Source organism: Aquarana catesbeiana, linkage group LG02, assembly GCF_042186555.1.
Source record: "Aquarana catesbeiana isolate 2022-GZ linkage group LG02, ASM4218655v1, whole genome shotgun sequence".
Classification (NCBI taxonomy): Eukaryota; Metazoa; Chordata; class Amphibia; order Anura; family Ranidae; genus Aquarana; species Aquarana catesbeiana.
In genome coordinates, this window is record NC_133325.1 from 172900722 (window position 1) to 172923128 (window position 22407).

General features: G+C 40.5%; 1 non-coding gene across 1 annotated transcript; it reads left to right on the top strand.

The window, feature by feature from the left end:
* Window positions 1-989: 989 nt before the first annotated feature.
* On the top strand, window positions 990-1096 carry LOC141130702 (U6 spliceosomal RNA). The gene has a single exon (XR_012242470.1). It is a non-coding gene; the product is annotated as a U6 spliceosomal RNA (small nuclear RNA).
* Window positions 1097-22407: the final 21311 nt, after the last annotated feature.

The following is a 22407-nucleotide window of genomic DNA, read 5'->3' on the forward strand; positions in this document are numbered from 1 at the left end:
GAGGAAGGCTTGGTCATCCACTCGACCAAGTCTTCCACATGTTGCTCAACACGGCCAGCTGCCGAAAAAAACACCAAGCATGTCCCACGGCCACATGCTGATGAGGATGCACCGTGTCCACGACCAGCACTGTTACCTCTAGACATAAAGCCTGCTTGCCCTCTTTTATTTGCTTGTGACTGTCTGCCTCTCCTTGTTGGCCTTCCAGACATACTATTGGCCTGCAGTGAGATGTAGCTGCACAAAACTGGGATGTATATATATACCGATTATACTGCCTGCCTGTAGTATTATTAGTATGAGAACACCTGCACTTGTCTTTAGGTAGCTATACTGTAGGTGCAACTGTGCAGGGTTACACAGTACACTAACTGGAAATACTTCAAGAGCCTGCCTGTGCTATTAATAGTATCAGAAGAAGCACACAAGCACCTGGCTTCATATATATATATATATATATATATATATATATATATATATATATATACACACAACACCTGCATATATATGCACAACACACCGCAAGTGCAGCTAACTGACTCAACCTGCCTACTCTATCTAACTTAAATCAAATGACACTGTCTCTCTGTCTATCTATCTCTCTCCACCGCAACACACTACACAGGGCCAACGTGCAGGCGGCCTTATATAGTGTGGGGCGTGAACTAAACACTCTGAGCCATAATTGGCCAAAGCCTCCCTGGCTTTGGCCAATTACGGCTCTCTGTACACACGGCGCTGTGATTGGCCAAGCATGCGTGTCATAGTGCATGCTTGGCCAATCATCAGCCAGCAATGCACTGCGATGCCCCAGTGAATTATGGGCCGTGACGCGCCAACGACCCATAACGTTCGGAATTCGGCAAATGACCGAACACACGATATTCGAGTCGAACATGTGTTCGACTCGAACAAGAAGCTCATCCTTATTCACCAGCTGGTATGAAAGTTATTGAAGTGCCAAGCTAGCATAAGTGCAAGGGTCTAGGGTGCTTGCTTCAGCAGCACATATACTAAAATTGGAACAATACAGAGAAGATTAGCATGGCCCCTGTGTATGGATGACACGCAAATTTGTGAAGCATTACCCTATCATGGATGGGAAGGATAAATATGTTTTAAATGGTGATGCTCCCAAAAATAATATAATTCCAAATGCTACCAATAGCTATACCACAGAGTTTTTTCAGAATAATAAAAACAATGATGATAAAATATATTTGGCAAAATAAAAAGAGTAAAATTTGCACTAATCACCAGGAAAAAAAACACGGAGGTTTAACAGCACCAGATATAAATAGATACTATAGGCCAGTAATTATTTCACGAATGGTAGAATGGGTTAATGAAAAAAGTGAAAAAAAGTGGATTAGGATTGAAAATACGTTAAGCAGAACAACACTGCACAAAAACATTTGGGTACCACGTAAGCACAGAACATTTGATTTGGAGGCACACAACTTGACTATAAATGTATTTAAAACCTGGGATGCATTATATCGACAAAAAAAAATGGGCATATAATTCACCATTAATTGCACTCACTGGAACAAATTTTTTTAGCCCAGGGAAGGGGACACTTTTTGGTGTTAGAATGGGGAATGCACAAATCACTACACATGAGAAGATGAAATCACTACCGGAACTAAAGGAAACAAATGGGTGGAAGATAAATGAATAGGAATACTTTCAATTAAAACACTTGGTAAATACAATACCTCAACCAATCAGAGATAGAAAGAACTTAAATCCATTGGAAAAAAACTCTGTGGTATACAAACTCCGTATATCTAAAGTGTATGGAATACTGACAGAATTGGAAGGACAAGAGATGCCCCCCTATATAGGAAAATGGGAAAAAGAAATAGGTATGAAACTAGAGGATCAGCAAGTTGAGAGAATGATAGGAACAGTATATAACTACGCAACAGATATAAACACAATAGAAATTAAATATAAGCTTGGTAAGATGGTATTTGACACCGGATAAAATTCACAAATACCAACCGGACAAATCCCCACAGTGCTGGAGGGAATGTAAACAGAGGGCCACAATGACACACGTCTGGTGGGAATGCCCAAAAATGAAGGAATATTGGCAGGAAATCCTGGAATATATAGAAGAGATAACTGGAGAAAAGATAATCAACAGCCTGCAGACATGTTTATTTCATGATTCAAGTTTCAAATAAGCAGTACGGAAAAGCATTAAATCCAATATTGTTGTATGCTGCAAAAGGACTAATTCCAAAGAAGTGTTTAAGCATAGAAAAACCGGGCGTAAGGGAATGGTTCGAGCGAATAGAATACTACAGTAGAATGGAATACTTATGCAGCAGAGAAAAAGGGCAATCAGGAAAATACAACAGTATTTGGGGAAGATGGAGAATTTTTAAAATTTCGGAGAAATATTTAGAAAAGATGACGGAGAGTGGCAGGGCCTGAGCAGGCCCGGAAATAAGAAAGAGGGCCAAAAACAAACCAAACGGGGTGGGGGAGGGGGATGGGGGTGGGAGGGAGGGAGAGAAGTGGGTGGGATGATGGACGAATACGGGTAGGGAAAGAATAGAATTTTTGTAAGACAGATATAGAGGGCAATGCTAGTGATTAAGATTTTAATACTAAACTTTGGAAAAATTTGATAATAGAAGAAACAGAATAATAAATAAAGTCCGGGAAAAATACCACAATGATGTGAAACCGAGAAGGAGACAGTAAATTAACTTAAAGTTGAATAATGCCGCGTACACACGACCGGTTTTCCCGTCGGAATAAACTCTGAAGGTTTTTCCAATGGAGTTCTGACGGAATTCCACTGAAACTGTCTTGCGTACACACGATCACACCAAAGTCCGATCGTCAAGAACGCAGTGACGTACAGCATGTACGACAGGACTAGAAAAAGGAAGATCAGTAGCCAATAGCCAATAGCTTCCGTCTGGTAGTTGCTTCAGAGCATGCGTCATTTTTGGTCCGTTGGAACAGCATACAGACGAGCGGTTTTCTCTACAGGAATTGGTTCCATCGGAAATATTTAAAACATGTTCTATTTCTAGGTCCGTCAGAATTTTCGGGAAAAAAAAAGGCCGATGAGGCACACAGACGATCAGAATATACAATGAAAAGCTGCCGTCTGACTTTTTCTGTCTTTTTTACGCGGAATTAGTCTCTCGACAGAGTTTGCTGAAGTGGTTAAAAAAAAAAGTGCAGGGGTCTAGGGAAATTTTTTTCTCCTGCTCCAGCAAAAATCTGGCATGGGAAGGTTGTTACTGGAGACCGTGGGGTGGGTGTTGGCAAACACTGTTTTTAGTATAATCAAAATAAATCCGGAATTCACTGCAACACTTCACCTTTATTGATCCTTCATGCAAAAGACATCACAGACAGCGTGGGGTACAGTAAAATTTAACTTTTACTGTATTGGATACACACCGCTCAAGAGGCAACCTGCAAGATCCCGAGCCATCAAGGCAAACCTGGGTGCCTGCTTGGTCCGCAGTCAACTGAATACATTGAAGGAAGGAGAGTATGTCACACATCCAGGGATAAAAACAATTCCTTTATTAGATATCCATTAAAAGTTACATGATGACATGCACATAGCCCACCACGGATCAGTAGATGCATTTCACACTTCTGTGCTTACTCATTACTGATTACCCCAAGTGCAGGTACCCTCTTATGACCACAAATTGACAGGTGAAATCAGTCAATAAGGTATTGCAACACCTCCACGAGTGATCCCAGCCCATTCAGCTGAAGTACATAGTGAGACCATTAATCCTGCCAATAAACCCCCCCTAAATAGAGAATATATAAATGCAGATGTGTGTGTGTGTGTATATATATATATATATATATATATATATATATATATATACAGTATGTGCCTAAAATATTCAAAATTTAGACTTCAGGTAGGTGTTTAGTAGAAATTGGCTCACATCAGGACAGCATATATGCACTTGAATGGATAGCACATATAAAGAGACAAGGCTTTTTTTTTCTCGCACAAAAAAGTAGAGCAGGGGGCGGCTCCAGGCAATTTTTTTTTTTTTTTTTGGGGGGGGGGGGTGCTGTGTTGGTGTAAGGAGTACAAGTGGAGGAGCTAATGTGGTGCACATTACAGTGGTGATTACTGTGCACATCAGAGGTGATCAGTGTGCCCATTACAGCGGTGATCTGTGTACCCATTAAAGATGATCAGTGTGCCCTGCCCCCTTCTTAAAATCAGCAGAATACCTACTATATGATCTTAAAGGTGGCGACAGTGGTGATAGCAAGCATGTGAGTGGGTAGGCAGGCAGCCAAATGAGCACGGATATTGATGCAGGCTCAAACAGCATTCCTGTTCCCATTGTCTATCACACTTATGGGCAAGAGCTCTGCCAGGACCAGGAAGCTGAGTTTACCCACACATATAAATGCAAATGTACATATAGAAATATAATTGCAGGACAAAAAGCAAGTGATCCCCATACATCATAACGATTGTGACAACAATAATAAAACATAATGTAAAAAAGAAAAAAACAAAAACTGGGGAGAAAGGGGTTTTTGTCTTGCATATATATACATACATACAGTATCTCACATAAGTGAGTACACCCCTCACATTTTTGTAAATATTTTATTATATCTTTTCATGTGACAACACTGAAGAAATAATACTTTGCTACAATGTAAAGTAATGAGTGTACAGCTTGTATAACAGTGTAAATTTGCTGTCCTCTCAAAATAACTCAACACACAGCCATTAATGTCTAAACCGCTGGCAACAAAAGTGAGTACACCCCTAAGTGAAAATGTTCAAATTGGGCCCAAATGTCAATATTTTGTGTGGTCACCATTATTTTAAAGCACTTCCTTAACCCTCTTGGGCATGGAGTTCACCAGACCCTCACAGGTTGCCACTGGAGTCCTCTTCCACTCCTCCATGACGACATCAAGGAGCTGGTGGATGTTAGAGACCTTGCACTCCTCCACCTTCCATTTGAGGATGCCCCACAGATGCGCAATAGGGTTTAGGTCTGGAGACATTCTTGGCCAGTCCATCACCTTTACCCTCAGCTTCTTTAGCAAGGCAGTGGTCGTCTTGGAGGTGTGTTTGGGGTCGTTATCATGTTGGAATATGCCCTGCAGCCCAGTCTCTGAAGGGAGGGGATCATGCTCTGCTTCAGTATGTCACAGTACATGTTGGCATTCATGGTTCCCTCATTGAACTGTAGCTCCCCAGTGCCGCCAGCACTCATGCAGCCCCAGACCATAACACTCCCACCACCATGCTTGACTGTAGGCAAGACATACTTGTCTTTGTACTCCTCCCCTCGTTGTCGCCACACACTCTTAACACCATCTGAACCAAATAAGTTTATCTTGTTCTCATCAGACCACAGGACATGGTTCCAGTAATCCATGTCCTTAGTCTTCAGAAAACTGTTTTTGGGCTTTTTTGTGCATCATCTTTAGAAGAGGCTTCCTTCTGGGACGACAGCCATGCAGACCATTGTGATGCAGTGTGCGACGTGTGGTCTGAGCACTGACAGGCTGACCCCCCATCCCTTCAACCTCTGCAGCAATGCTGACAGCACTCATATATCTATTTCCCAAAGACAACCTTTGGATATAACGCTGAGCACATGCATTCAACTTTGTTGGTCAACCATGGTGAGGCCTGTTCTGAGTGGAACCTGTCCTGTTAAACCGCTGGCCACCGTGCTGCAGCTCAGTTTCAGGGTCTTGGCAATCTTCTTATAGCCTATGTCATCTTTATGTAGAGGAACAATTCTTTTTTTCAGATCCTCAGAGAGTTCTTTGCCATGAGGTGCCATGATTAAACTTCCAGTGACCAGTATGAGAGAGTGAGAGCGATAACACCAAATTTAATACACCTGCTCCCCATTCACACCTGAGACCTTGTAACACTAATGAGTAACATGACACCGAGGAGGGAAAATAGCTCATTTGGTCCAATTTGGACATTTTCACTTAGGGGTGTACTTACTTTTGTTGCCAGCAGCTTAGATATTAATAGCTGTGTGTTGAGTTAGTTTTAGGGGGCAGCAAATTTACACTGTTATACAAGCTGTACACTCATTACTTTACATTGTAGCAAAGTGTCATTTCTTCAGTGTTGTCACATGAAAAGATATAATAAAATATTTACAAAAATGTGAGGGGTGTACTCACTTATGTGAGATACTGTATGTATGTATATATATGCAAGACAAAAACCCCTTTCTCCCCAGTTTTTGTTTTTTTCTTTTTTACATTATGTTTTATTATTGTTGTCACAATCGTTATGATGTATGGGGATCACTTGCTTTTTGTCCTGCAATTATATTTCTATATGTACATTTGCATTTATATGTGTGGGTAAACTCAGCTTCCTGGTGCTGGCAGAGCTCTTGCCCATAAGTGTGATAGACAATGGGAACAGGAATGCTGTTTGAGCCTGCATCAATATCCGTGCTCATTTGGCTGCCTGCCTACCCACTCACATGCTTGCTATCACCACTGTCGCCACCTTTAAGATCATATAGTAGGTATTCTGCTGATTTTAAGAAGGGGGCAGGGCACACTGATCATCTTTAATGGGTACACAGATCACCGCTGTAATGGGCACACTGATCACCTCTGATGTGCACAGTAATCACCACTGTAATGTGCACCACATTAGCTCCTCCACTTGTACTCCTTACACCAACACAGCACCCCCCCCCCCCCCAAAAAAAAAAAAAAAATTGCCTGGAGCCGCCCCCTGCTCTACTTTTTTGTGCGAGAAAAAAAAAGCCTTGTCTCTTTATATGTGCTATCCATTCAAGTGCATATATGCTGTCCTGATGTGAGCCAATTTCTACTAAACACCTACCTGAAGTCTAAATTTTGAATATTTTAGGCATATTTTAGTGCAATACTGTAAAGAAGAAGGTCAAAAACGATATTATTAAAGTGTTGTGTCATTGGCCAATTTATACAAAATTACAAGCTTTTTGTTTTATTGATTTATTTATTTATTATTTTTAAGAGTAAACTTTCCTTTAACTGTAATGCCCCATACACATGGTCGGATTTTCCGACGGAAAATGTTCAATGGGAGCTTGTTGTTGGAAATTCCGACCGTGTGTAGACTCCATCGGACATTTTCCATCGGAATTTCCGTCACAAAAAATTTGAGATCTGGATCTCAAATTTCCGACAACAAAATCCGTTCTCCTAAATTTCGATCGTGTGTACACAATCCTGATGCACAAAGTTTCACGCATGCTCGGAATCAAGCAGAAGAGCCGCACTGGCTATTGAACTTGATGTTTCTCGGCTCGTTGTACGTGTTGTACGTCACCGTGTTCTTGACGTTCGGAATCTCCGACAAGATTTGTGTGACCGTGAGTATGCAAGACAAGTTTGAGCCAACATCCGTCGGAAAAAAAACATGGATTTTGTTGTCGGAATGTGCGATTCTGTGTACAGGGCATTAGATCTATTGTGGCTGATACGTCCGTGCCATTTTTTATTTTCAATAATTTTTATTACAATTTTAAGCACAATACAAAAAACTTATACTTGAACATTATCAGGTAATCGTCAAAAGAGGATGCATTAGCCAAATTCCACGCCATTTTTTGACAATAGCTTGCCTATTAGCATTGAAAATGTCCAGAATTCTGTATCAGGAGTTACTCATTCCTACACATTAGGAATATCCATCAATGTTACATTTAAATTTTACAATGACAGTTGCTATAAATGCCATACAGGATGCCCATGAATGTCACAGAGAAAATGCCACACAGAATGCTCAATAATCTGTAAAAAATGCCCTTCTCCTATTGCACCTGCAGCAAAACCATTGTCAGGTGCAGACAGCTGGTGTCCAAAACACTGAAATACATCAAAGCATATCATTTTATTTTCTTTTATATTGTCAAAGGCATATATAATTTTCACTTAGAGTAAATTGTAATGCTTCTAAACATGTTAATGAAATTATGTATGCTAGGAGAAATATGAACAAGACTGGAGTACATTTTAAAAAAATCATACATTTTGGATATAGTGCTATAAATTAAATACAGATTTCCTCAGTGGAAAACCACAGGTGCCAAGTGCCCTGGTAAATGGTTCTCATACCTATACCGACATACTTGTTTGAATAAATGTGCTTTAGTAACTCAGAAAACCAGGTAATCCATATTCCAAGTTCATGCAGAGAATGAGGCAGTCAGGCAAGTAGATGGAGATAGATAGATAGATAGATAGATAGATAGATAGATAGATAGATAGATAGATAGATAGATAGATAGATAGATAGATAGATAGATAGATAGACAAACAAACATCTTTTTATTTTCACAAAAGTACTCACTGAAACTAATTATCTCTGCAAGCTACCAATATAGCATATATCTGAAATGCCCCGTGTACTCTTGCAATAGGAAGGATCTTAGCCATTCACAACATGGAGAAATCAGCTTATTCCCACCAACTGGGAATCATTTAATAAGACAGCAGGTGCACCACAGATGTTGAGATCACTCATTTACAATGTTTGACTGTTTAAACCATACTTATTCTAAAAGAAAGTATTTCAACTATTCATATCCTAAAGTCACAATTAAATATACAATTTGGATTCATCTATTTTTTTGTTTTTCATTTTTTGGGTTGAAAGTTTTATTTTCAGTTTTCAGCATTTATGCAATCTTTCATTATAGTGTTGAAAAACTGTGCAAAGGGAATAAAAGCATCCACAGATTAGAGATACAGTGTTGACGGAAAGTGTTCAGACCCCCTTAAATTTTTCACTCTTTGTTATATTGCAGCCATTTGCTAAAATCATTTAAGTTCATTTTTTCCTCATTAATATACACACAGTACCCCATATTGACAGAAAAACACAGAATTGTTGACATTTTTGCAGATTTATTAAAAAAGAAAAACTGAAATATCACATGGTCCTAAGTATTCAGACCCTTTGCTGTGACACTCATATATTTAACTCAGGTGCTGTCTATTTCTTCTGATCATCCTTGAGATGGTTCTACACCTTTATTTGAGTTCAGCTGTGTTTGATTATACTGATTGAACCTGATTAGGAAAGCCACACACCTGTCTATATAAGACATTACAGCTCACAGTGCATGTCAGAGCAAATGAGAATCATGAGGTCAAATGAACTGCCCAAAGAGCTCAGAGATATTAAACAATTAGATTTATTAAAAAAGAAAAACTGAAATATCACATGGTCCTAAGTATTCAGGCCCTTTGCTCAGTATTTAGTAGAAGCACCCTTTTGCTCTAATACAGCCATGAGTCTTTTTTTTTGTAACCTTGGCCAGATTTGTGCCTTGCCACAATTCTGTCTCTGAGCTCAAGTCCAATCAGTATAAACAAAACACAGCTGGACTCAAATGAAGGTGTAGAACCATCTCAAGGATGATCAGAAGAAATAGACAGCACCTGAGTTAAATATATGAGTGTCACAGCAAAGGGTCTGAATACTTAGGACTATGTGATATTTCAGTTTTTCTTTTTTAATAAATCTGCAAAAATGTCAACAATTCTGTGTTTTTCTGTCAATATGAACAAAAATGAACTTAAATGATTTTAGCATATGGCTGCAATATAACAAAGAGTGAAAAATTTAAGGGGGTCTGAATACTTTCCGTCCCCACTGTATATTTGAAAATTGGATGAAAACATGTAATACACACAAAGCTTTATTAACTATTTAGGTAAACATATCCAGTTAAAAAAGGTTCAAATTAACAAAACTTCTTAACTACCTTTATTTTGTGTCTGATCATTTTCTGAGCTCCCTCCCTTTCAACCCTTATATACCCTATCAGTGCTTGGACAAGGTCAATGTGATTTAGACCAATTTTAAGGTACAAGTTGTGATGATCCAGTCTTGGGCTATATACAGTTATGCCATCCAGTATACCAGGTACGTTACTGAAGATTGAAAACATCTGCTTGAAAAAGCTTAGTGTAGCCCCCTCTCAGCGCAGGATGTAAAGTAAATTTTGTTTTTGGCTTCTCCTGTAATCAAGAGAGCATTCACTTTATTTCCTAGTCTGTTCAGGGTTGCTCAGACTGGAAGTCTAAATGCTCCCGCCCGCCCCTGGTAGAAGCTTCCGGGGGCTTAAAGCGTAAGTTCACCTTAACAGAAAAATCTGTAAGGTGAACTTACATAGGACCCCCTCCTTACCCCCCTCCCCTATCAACCCCCCCCCCCTGGTCCCGCTGACCTGGACCACAGCAATCTCCCGTTCTGAGCCCCGGTATATCTGCGTCAGGAATCCAGGGCTTAGAAATCCCCTCTGTCTTCTTCCCAGCTGACAGGACGGGCTATGCAGCTTCTGATGTGATGGCACTGACCAATTAAAATGCTCCAAAATGTCCCTCCTGACGAGGGACATTTTGGACATTCAGCTGAGGGGATTTCTAAGCCCCAGACCCCTGAAGCGGCTATACCGGAGCTCAGAACGGGAGATTTCTGCAGTCCAAGTCAGCTCGACTGGGAGGAGGGGGTCCTGTCTATGTTCACCTTACAGATTTTTCTGTAAAGGTGAACTTACACTTTAAGCAGGGAGATGCAAATAACCAGCCTGAATATTTATCATGCTACAGCCAATCCCCAGAAGGGGGTTGGAAAGGTGACAAAAAATCTAATGCACTGAAGAGCTGGGGTTCTCTCTCCACAGGAAGGATTCAAAGCTTAAGGGGCAACTGCCTTCAGGCAGCCCATGGACTATGCCACTATGTAGAGGCCTCAGCAGTGTCAGGGTGAGTACTTGTAAGTAAAGACTCTAAATTGATCCCTGTGACTATGTAGTTTTCTGGATATTGCACTAGGTACCAGCAGTTGTGCATTGGCTTAATGTGACCAAATGCTAAAGAGACTTACCTCATGGTCTTCAACTGTGAAATCTTAGACTGCTTAGAGACTTGCCTCATGGTCCCCAACTGTGAGGCATTAGACTGTCCAATGTCCACAAATGCTTAGGGAGAAGACTGTCCTCTAATTGCTAAGTAGTAATCATTTTTGAGTATCCCACACCCTAACCCCTCTCCTATTAAAGTTTATTCAATCAATAAATCCAAAAAATACATCTCCTGGACCAGAGGCAACTGTGGCCCTCCAACTGTTGTGGAACTACAGTTACAAGCATGATTCGCATAGGCAGAGGCATGATGGGACTTGTAGTTCCACAACAGCTGGAGGGCCAAAGTTGCCCACCCCTTCCCTAAACTGTGTTGTTGGAGCAGGTGTGAATGGACTGATGCCTGCGGGGACGAGCAGCCTCTGTACCTGTTGGTACCTCTGTATCTGTTGTGGAAGTACCATTTAATGTCATGTTAGTGCCTTGCAACAGAACAGGACAGTGAGGTCCCTGGCTTCCTTATTCAGCAAAACCTGGTGATATAATTGATAATTGACAGGAGCCAGTGGCTCCTGCTGCTCTCAGCAAAGCCTGTGAGGCCGGGAAGAGGGAAGAGGAGACCTTCAAGACTGGGAACAATGCTGTATCGATAGAGCACTCAGGTAAGTGTTGGGGGGGGGGGGATAACAGGCAGTGCAAATTTTTTTTTACCTCAATGCAGAAAATGCATTAAGGTGAAAAACCTTTAGTGTTTAGGACCACTTTAAGCATCATTTTCTCAATTTGATAATTCCTTCTTGGCTGATCCAAATATATTGTGGGCTCAGTTTTTTACACATTTTGGCAACTTCCATGGTCCATTGGCATATTTATTTCATTCTTATAGATTTGGAAAAAGCAAATCAATCGTTCCCCTCAAATCAAATCAAATAACAAAACCACAAGAGTTTCAAAATTCTGCCACAGTTGAAGGACATGAATGCTTTGCCTTTGGCCAACCATTTAGCCTGACATTTTTTAGAGTGTACTCTGACACAGGTAAGGCTGAGCACTGAGCAGCAATAATCTGTGTATATCAGGTAGGTCAGTCATGTCAGTCATGTATGTCAGGTAGGTCAGTCATGTATGTCAGTCAGGTCAGTTATGTATGTCAGTCAGGTCAGTCATGTATGTCAGGTAGGTCAGTCATGTATGTCAGGTAGGTCAGTCATGTCAGTCAGGTAGGTCAATGTATATGTCAGGTAGATTAGTGTATGTGTCAGGTAGATCAGTGTATGTGTCAGGTAGGTCAGTGTATGTGTCATGTAGGTCAGTGTATGTGTCAGGTAGGTCAGTGTATGTGTCAGGTAGGTCAGTGTCAGTGTATGTGTCAGGTAGATCAGTGTATGTGTCAGGTAGATCAGTGTATGTGTTAGGTAGGTCAGTGTATGTGTCATGTAGGTCAGTGTATGTGTCAGGTAGATCAGTGTTAAGCAAGTGAGCCTATCACCCTCCCCGAGTCCGCCCCCCAACCACCCCACCTCACTCCCACCCAGTGCCAGGACAAGGTCATCCAGTGCCCAGGGCGAAGTTTGCAAGCTGCGCCCCCCCCCACCACCACCACCACCACTACCGCAATACCCCCCCGTAGAGGAAAGATTGGGGCCAATGTATGTAATGTTGAGATTAAAATTGATGCACAAATATGGGTCTAACAGTGGCAAAGACAAAAATGTCCCTGTGTCAGTGGTATCGCTAAAAAGAAAATATGGCCTTCCATCCGTGGTGCAATGAAAGGAAAAAAATGCTGCAGTGTCACTATCAGTTTAAGGGGGACTGATTGACAACTATTTCAGTGGGTTTGGGAAGCTGGGCTCTGAAGGTGCATGGAGCTAAAAGACAGTAGTGGGGCTCTGAGGTTGGGTTCACACTGGTTTGATGCCAGACATTGCATGTAATTTGCACTGCATTGCTGTGCACATCACATGCGATATCGGTGCGATGTGAATTCAGCCATACAGTTTGTATGACTGAAATTGCATTGTATTCGCACCAAAATAGTGCAGGACCCTTTTTTTGGTCCACACTGGAATTGGATCACATGGGTGCTCACAACTATGTGATCCGATTCCTGCACCATTTGACAGTTCGCACTGCGATCTGCGAACCAATCTGGGGGTGTCAGTAACTTAACACTGACAGCCCCAGTGGTTTGCAGATGTCAGTGTGAATCAGTCTGAGATGCGGAAACTGAATTTTTAGGGTTTCCCGCATCACACCAGTGTGAACCGGGACTGGGGAAGGAAGGGGACTGAAAGGGTTTGATACCATGTATGTCTATCATTGCTGGTGTTTGACAAGTGGTGAGGGAGTAATATTACTGCATAATCAGTTTGCATGAACAGGTTTGCAAATTGGATGTGGTGTGGATTTGCAGCAAATTTACACCGCTACTAGTGTGAACTGGCCCCTGGGTGATAACATGCAAATTATAAATCGAAATAAAAAGTGGAATCAGGGATAAGGAAAGAGTGAAAACATGAAGGCGAAGGGGTAGTAAGGGCCTGTTCAGAATGTCTGCATTTTATCGCCTCTGGGCTGCATTGCACTGGAAATGGGGCACAAATAAACAATTGTATTGTATACATGCCATTGCAGTGACTGGCTTTTCCAGTGTGAAAAAAAAGCCAGTTACTGCAGTAGAGTGAATGAGCCCCTGCAGTGTTAATAAAGAGTAGAGTAAATAGCTGCAGAGAATGTGCAAGGTGAATGATGGTCATTAGTTCCAGAATAGAAAAAGCTAAAAAGTAGGCTGTAATGGAAAGGGTGCCTGTAGCATGTCCAGCATGCTGAGGTCAGGAGGCTGCAGTGAGGTTTGCTGTGGGGAGAGTAGAGATCATAAGAAAAACAGAAGAGATGGGGAAGATAGGTGTAAGGAGTGTCTAATTGCAGGATTGTACTGGGAGAAATGAGCAGACAGAGGGAGGGGGGATGAAGGGGGTGAAATGATCAGAGGAGCAAAGTGAAAGTAACTTATCTGAAACAAACATCGGGAAGGAGAGCAAGATGATGCAGTTAACTCATAGTTGAAGCGGCTAGAAAAGAGCAGGAGGAGAATAACAGCCACTTCCGTCTGTCAGGCAGGAGAATCATTTGATGCTCCCAGCGCCCCCTTTTCACACAAATTAACACTGCGCTCAGGGCAAGTGCCCTCTCCGCCCACCCCTTGTATCGGCACTGCTCTCACCCCCCACCACCCCCCTCCCCCCACTTTACCTCTGGGCTGAAGCCCCTGGTCTTTTTCCCACCTAGAAACACCCCTGACTAAAAGGTGAAAAAAAAAAAGGGTAGACTTGGTGGACCACTTGGTCTTCTTCTGACATCTCTTGTCTATGTTTCAGCTTTTTCTGTGCTTCTAAGATTTCTTTTGTGACTATTTTTAAGGGTTTTGCAATCTGATTCTACAATTACTCTTTGCCAATATTTGCCAATATATTAATAGAAATGTTCACATTTAAATACAGTTGTATGCTTTTCTATTTGGGCATAATTGATCTCTGTCTCTGTCAGTGTCTTTGAGGCTTAAATGACTGCTTTCCATTTCTAGCAGTAACATACCACCAAGTTCTTGTTTGAAGACATCAACCTGAACTGTCTTTTATTTTGACATGTAATAGTATGCTAATATTCAAGCATTGGCAATGAGTTGCTTCATTTTGAGAAAAGTTTTATTTTGTCAAGATTCTAATTCAGATTTTTTTAAAAGTTCTCTTAGGCAATAAAACATCAGCAAGATGTTTGTTTAATCATACCCATCTTTATTAATGTTTTACAAAATATTTGCAAAGAAAATCAAATACAAAATATGGTACAAAAAAAGAAAAAAAAAAAAAAGAAAATAGGCAATTACACTTCTAGTTAGGCTTTCCAATTAGACAGAATATCAATGTGTGAGGTCCTAGGGGTAAGGGTAGAATTACAAAGGTGTGTGAGCGTATGTGGAGAACGTATTCAATTAGTTGGCCAAGACCATGTCCAACATAGACTCCACTGTAATGGGAATTGACCTATGTCAGAGTCCCTAGAGCTTAAGTAATGCTTAAGCGCCTAAGTTTAGAAGAATCAGCAAGATGTTAAGTGAATTTCGCCAGGTATTGGAACTTGGCTTACTAGAAGTACTTCCAGCTCTGTCTAGTTTTCAGATTGTCTTTTGTGACAGCTGCAATTTTAACTTGACCTGGTTTTAGGTGGGATGAACACAAAATGTGGGCAATATCTTTGACCTTTGATTGCTTTCATTTACATCCCTTTTTGGATCTTTCAAATAGAATCATGTTCTTTAACAGTGATGGCAAACATTGAGAAATCTTTAACACTGCAGTCTATCCTTTTGAGTTTATAGATAAGTTCTATGTACTTTGATTTGGAACATTTCTGGTTCAGACAAAATATATGATGGTAAGTGTTGTGTTAAATGTTAATATAGTGTAGAAAAAATTACTGCACTACCAAAGCAACAAAGAAACAGCTGCTAGCACAACAATGTGACCGATTGTAAAAGTATATAGAAAAAAGTGCAGTGCTGAGTGTGCATGTGCATATGACTGAACACATGTATAGTAAATTAATAAGTGAACATTGAATACACACATATACAAATAAAAACAGTGATGCTAGCCAAACAAAATAAGAAAGACTCAATGAAGTGCAAGTGCTATAAACTGACTGGTCTTCCCATCAGGGAGCCCGACATGAACACAAGGCAAAAAAGCAGCAAGTCCATCAGCATCAGTGTAAAAACTGTACTCACAGCAACACTTGATAAGTGTAACGAATACAGAACAAAGTCTTTTGTGAATAATCAAAAGTTCTTTGAAGTAAAACACCCGGGACTGTGCTTCCACCACCCAAGGGAGGGGTAGGTATTCCTACCGGATGGTGTGAACACACACGCCAGCGGCAGTCGGTCAAACGAGCATGGATGGATAACGGAATCTCGGGCCATGATCTCCAAAGGTTGTAAGATGGGGATACATACGTCAATCGGCAGCGGTGAGGAAAACAGACCCTGGTTGGATACAGGAACCCAAGCCTCAATCTTCCAAACCCTGATCAAAATTGCATAAATGTATTTAAAAAAAATACTGACACCTCAGCAGATGTATGGAATAAAATGTGATCACAAATGAACTAAATATAAGCATAGTATGAAGAGCTGGCAAGTAGTGACCCCGGGTCATTTGTGCATACATCTGCAGAGGTGTCAGCATTTTTTTAAATAAATGTATACATTTTTGATCTATGCCATGTGGAAGCTCTCTTCTTTTTTATGAATACCATTTTTCATCACTTGGTTGATGAGAGAACTGTGGACATCGTTCAGGGTTTGGAACATTGAGGCTTGGGTTCCTGTATCCAACCAGGGTCTGTTTTCCTCACTGCTACCGATTGACGTATGTGTCCCCATCTTACAACCTTTGGAGATCGTGGCCAGAGATTCCGTTATCCACCCATGCTCGTTTGACCCACTGCCGCTGGCGTGTGTGTCCACACCATTCGGTAAGAGTACCTACCCCTCCCTTGGGTGATGGAAGCACAGTCCCAGATGTTTTACTTCAAAGAACTTTTGATTATTCACAAAATACTTTGTCCTGTATTTGTTACACTTGTCAAGTGTTGCTGTGAGTACAGTTTTTACACTGATACTGATGGACTTGCTGCTTTGTTGCCTTGTGTTCATGTCGGGCTCCCTGATGGGATGACCAGTCAGTTTATAGCACTTGCACCTTATTGAGTCTTTCTTATTTTGTTTTGGATATCATCACTATATTTATTTGTATATGTGTGTATTTAATGTTCATGTATTAATTTACTATACATGTGTTCAGTCAAATGGACATGCACACTCAGCGCTGTGTTAAATGTTATCAAATATGGAACTCTCCTTGTCCAGCTTTATCTGTTAAAACCTTAAGCTAATATCCAGAAACTTTTTGAACCAGCCAACTTGTGAGTTACAGTATGTCTTTTAGTGTAGGTATTTACTATTGTTCCTGCTTTACAGCTGTATTTAGTTCTCTGAAGTCCAGCTAAGTTACTGCTCAATTGTATGTCAGTTTTCAATTATGACTATTTAATTTACAAATCCAGTTACCTGTTCAAATTTGGCAGTCTTTGTATAATGATAGTGGAAATCTGTAGGGAAAATGCACTGCTAGGCAAATTGTTTATTCACCTGTATTTTGTATTTTGCAGCCCATACTACATCCTTGCATTATAAACTAGTGCAATGCAACACTTATTTGGTGCTAGCAGGCTGTTCATGTTTATGACATAGACATGACCAGCAACAGCAAGCCGCGAAGGCGCCTGAGTGGGAGCTTAGATTAATCAAAGGAATTTTTTATGGGCAACATTATTTGCATTCACAGGTGTCTACAGTTGCACACACAGTTTTTTAAAAACAAACTTCTAAGAAAGTTTACTGATACTTTGCACTCTTTTCTAGAATTTTAATCTAAGCTTTTATAGTCCTAAACTGATTCACATGTAAGGCCTATTGTCAAACTGAGCACTTTTATGATGTATCTAAATATATATTTTTTCACCTGAAGATTCTAAAGGGGCTTCCAAATTCCAAAAATGCCCCCAGCAAATCCCCTTTTGAACACGGGGGTGCTTAGATGTCTATCCCCTACCCCCAAACATGAGTACATGATACATAGTATCCCTAGTTACTCATTTACAACAAAAAAAAGGAAATGAATAAAAGCACCCACACCATTGAAAAAGTCTCTAATAAACAAAAAACAAACCAATAATATTCCCCCAATGTAAATCCAATGTCAATCAAGTCATCCAGCGATGTCGTTTCATGTAAATTGTGATGAGTAACCTCCAACGATGTTTACTCACCGACACGCTGACTCATTGTGACCGATGATCTTCACCCGCAGTTACTCTCTTCACAAATAACAGGCCCCCAGTGCTGCTAGAATGTAAATACTGTGGTGGGGGTTCAGGGTGATTTAATTGACCAAACTGACCCCATTTGGTCAATTACATCACCCAAGATCCCTGGCCCTTTGCTTACAAACAAAAGCTGGTGGGGGATATACTATGTCATTTGGATGCAGATGTGATTCCACTGCTAAATGACAAACTCCCTGTTAGTTGACAGATGCTGGCATCATACTGTACATCATACTGCATCCGCAACTTGACGTGCAATTGTAATGCATCCCCAAGCATGTTATATAAAATACAATACAAGATTCTCTCCTCATAGAACTTTTTTTTTTTTTCTACATTGGTACATGCCTCCCCATGGCAGTGCTGAACTACCTATTCCTTTTTCCAACAAAAGCTTTTAAATTGGCCTGGATAAAATGACAGAAAAAAAGCAAGATTCAGCCCCCATAGACTTCAGTGGGGTTTAATGCTATGTTCAAGTTTAGCAAATTTTTTCCTGGGTTTGCCAAACCTACTGAGGACCAAATTTTGTCTGGTTCCCTCATCTCTAGTAAAATTTGACATTTCAAGCATTACCATCACATGTAATGATAATGCTTGCTTTATCAAGAAATATAAAATATTTAAGCCCAATTTTTAATGCCCAATCCACACACGGTTTTATAAGGAGAAAAAGTTTAGGTGTTAAGATAAGCTGGAAAAAGCAAGGGAAGATCCAGCTATTACATAGCCATTCTGCAGAAGCACTGTTACACTTTTTATTTAGTTATTTCACCCTAGTTGAGCTTTTGGTCCTTAAATGGGAATAGACACAGCTCTTCTCGCTCTTCAAATATTTTCACTGCTTGTTACCTAATAAAAATATATTTTTATTATTTATAGTTAATATTTATTCTAAACCTCAGTCTGAGTACAAAGCATTTTCCTCAATAAGCCCCCAAAATATATTAAACTTTTGCATTATCCTTTTCAATTCATTTTATCCCTGGAAGATTTCCAATCCCTAACTAGGCTGAAAGATATTCACATGGGACCGATGGATCTGATGGACATTGTGAAATGATCCCTTGTCATTGTATTGCTGCTTGGAGCTGCTTCACTTTGCAAGATTTCAAGCATCAGACCCAGAGAAATAGAATGTGGCATAGTGAATGGAATTATGCTTTCAAGGAATAGGTTAAATAAAATAGACAAAAGTCTGGCTAACTCTCAGGAATAGCCCATCATGGAATTTTTAACATGTTCATGTTGTTCAAGGAGTACACCCTGTTGGTAAGGTCCACCATTACAATAGCACAGGTGTACGTCCGATGCACATTCAGGGAAGAAACACAGTAATTCAAGCTGTGCATAGTTGCACTCTCTTTACAGTTATGAGAAATATTAGTTTCAGATGGGATGGTCTTTAACCATCTGAGTGTGTATCCACTATCCAGACTTTCTACAACATTGGTGTACCAACAGTCTTGCTAAATAATTAGTTTTGCTCCCCTATCTGGGTCTTTGCTTGTTCATTTTTACAACCTGTGCTAATTCATCCTTTAAAGTTTTGTGAAAATATGTTGTAATGTCTTTTCTGGCTTTGGAACTGACCTTTCCCTGTGGTGCACTTTCTTGTAGTTAGGTAAGCCAGAAGAGTAATTGTACTAAAAGGAATTGTTAAAAGCATTAAGCATTGATAAAGTGATCTATGAAGTCTAAAAATGATGTCCCCAACTGAATGTTGAGAAAATGTTGAGGAAATTTATGAGAAAAGTGAATGTTTCGAGTAGTTTACTGGACACAACTGAGCTATAAGCATCAAGGGACTAAAAAAGGGACTTTTAAGGCACAACTGTATTAAACTACAAAAGATATGTAAAAAAGTTGAATTTTATTAATAACATACAAAGAACATGGGGAATGGACATGGACATTAAAAAACATCAGATATGGGCATACAACACATGTAATAACACCATTAAGGATCCTATCCTGCAGTCTCCTATGTGATTCTGTATACTCTTATCAATACATTCAATATCCAGGTAAGAGAACTGAGCTATAGGCTGTGAATGCCTCCAACAGTCTGAAAAGGAGTAGGACAACGATATATTCATAGCTTGCATGCTGTCTCTGATGTAATGAGACAAGAATATGTAATAGATTTAATAATTGTATTCTCTGTACTTAATCAAACTATATATTGATGTGGCCCTAAATTATGGGTATCACATCAATTGTTAGTTTGTGGTATAGACAAAAACAAGGATGTTTGGACTTTTTAGGTACCCAAGCATTACAACTACAGATTTGTATAAGAATATACAAATTTGTTCTAATAACATACAAAAAGACACATTGTGGTTGATTCACTAAAACTGGAGAGTGCAAAATAGGATGCACCTGTCCACGGTATCAGCTTCTAACCTCGCTTGTTCACTTAAGCTTTCACAAAAAAGCGTGAAAGCTGATTGGTTTCTATGCTGCACTAGAATTTGCACTCTCAAGTTTTAGTAAATCAACCCCATTTTTAAATGTTACATATATTGAATGACTCCATCCCTTGGCATCTCTGTACCATGTAGATAGTGCTTAATATATCAGTTACAACTGAATAAAGCATAACACCAAACCTTAATGCCTATACATAGTTTGAAATAAAAGATTCTAAAATGGACATTGGGATCCTGATTCTTCTATGCGTTTCTCAAGCGTAATCCACTTACCCAGGAGGATAAGGGAGGTCACTTTTGTGTAAGTATATATATAAAAAAAATAAAAATAATAAAAATATAATCATATACATGCAGTATAATTCATAAACACTTTACAGAAAAAGGTTATAGGTAATAGGTTCCAGGATATGTGGACTTAAAGTGATACTAAACAGAGAAGTGTTAATTGCCATAATTAAATGACATAAATCGTATATATCATGCCACTGGATTTTGTTTAAAAAAATCCTGTAAGTACCTTATTCTTGCACCACTGTTGTGTGGTCATGTGACCTTTACCTGTTCTTTGGCATCTGCAGGGAAAGATCTTTGGGAGGGGCTTCTATTACTTTGCTGATGTATGCTCTCTATAGTATGAGTCTTTGTCTGGCCAGCCCTGATTGGTGCTGTGCCAGTCACATGACTAAAAAAAAACAGTTTTAGAAGAGAAAATTTAAATTAAATTATACATTTCAAAAAACTTTTTTTTACAGCTCCCAGTAAATCTTTACTGAACGTCAAATGTGTGGGGGCATGGACGAGCCAGGGATGTAGAAGGACGTATCTGAGCGAGCTCCGCTAACCATCCTGCAGTATCCTGCCAATATCTCCGCCATCCTGCTCTGCATCATTTCAGGAACAACATTAGCCATCTCTCCTCCATCTCTGCTACAACCTGCTACCTATATTGCCGCGATCTGCCATGGCCAAGCGGACAGCCGACCACCCCAGGACAAGATGTCGGCCTCCAGCCCCGCTCGGCCAAACAGGCCACACAAAGGCTATTCTCTAAGGGCCTCAGGAATTCTCCAATACCTCTGCTGATGGATCTGGGAGAACTCAAACCACCAAAGGATTGGGGAGACTTGGACGACACTCCACGTGTGTTTGCAGCATCTGAGGCCATGTGAGTACCCTTAACACACAATCCAGGCCTCTAATGTGGAGGCGGCTGAACATCAGGCCGGTACAGATCTCGAGTCTACACTCAGAGACATATTTGCAGCAGTCACTACATGTAATACCTCTATAGCTGATTTTGCAGGGGAAGTAAAGGGCATGAAAATGGAAATAGCTCTGGTGAGACAGGACATGCAGAAGCTGCGGGAGCGCACGACTGCAGTGGAGGTAGAGTAAGCACATTAGAAGATGAATGGCAGCCCCTGCAAAGAGGTGTGAAATACATTCATTCCATGGCATCTGCATCCACTGTGTGATTGGAATATCGAGAACTGTCTCCGTCGCATTAATGTGCGCGCAGTAGGCATCTGAGAAAAAGCTGAAGGAAAGAGCACATAGGGTCCCTGCACGAACGCCACCGCAGGGAGACCCACCTAGACCCTTTCTATTTTGCCTTAACTACAGAGGCAGGGATGCTATTCTATTGCAAGCCAGAAGAGCTGAGTCTCTTAAAGTGGATTGTAACGAGCCCTTGCTCGCTCGATTCCACTCTCCCGACACTCCTCTGCGGCTATAGAATCAGATTGCAGATCGCAACATCTGATGGTTCGGTCATCCAATGCTCCGGGATTCGAACTACAGCTATGTGCCGATCAAATCCAGTTGTGATAGCTCAGAACAAACACCAGGCAGGCTGTATGTAAGTTCAAACAGGAATCTCACTTTTATTGGATGCACACAACACAGTTTTAGACACAGCAGTTTGAACACCCCGCCCCCAATAACCACTTTCCTATTGGTCAATTGTAAAGTACACTTTAGTCTTCAATTAAGGGCCTCTTGGCCATGCAAATGAGGACTTTTAATAGGGTTAGCAGGGATTGGTCTGATAGCTTGAATAGGAGGACTGATATGTGTAATGTGTAATTTAAGTACATAAACAAACAGTCAAACACAGAACAATGCCTTCCTTC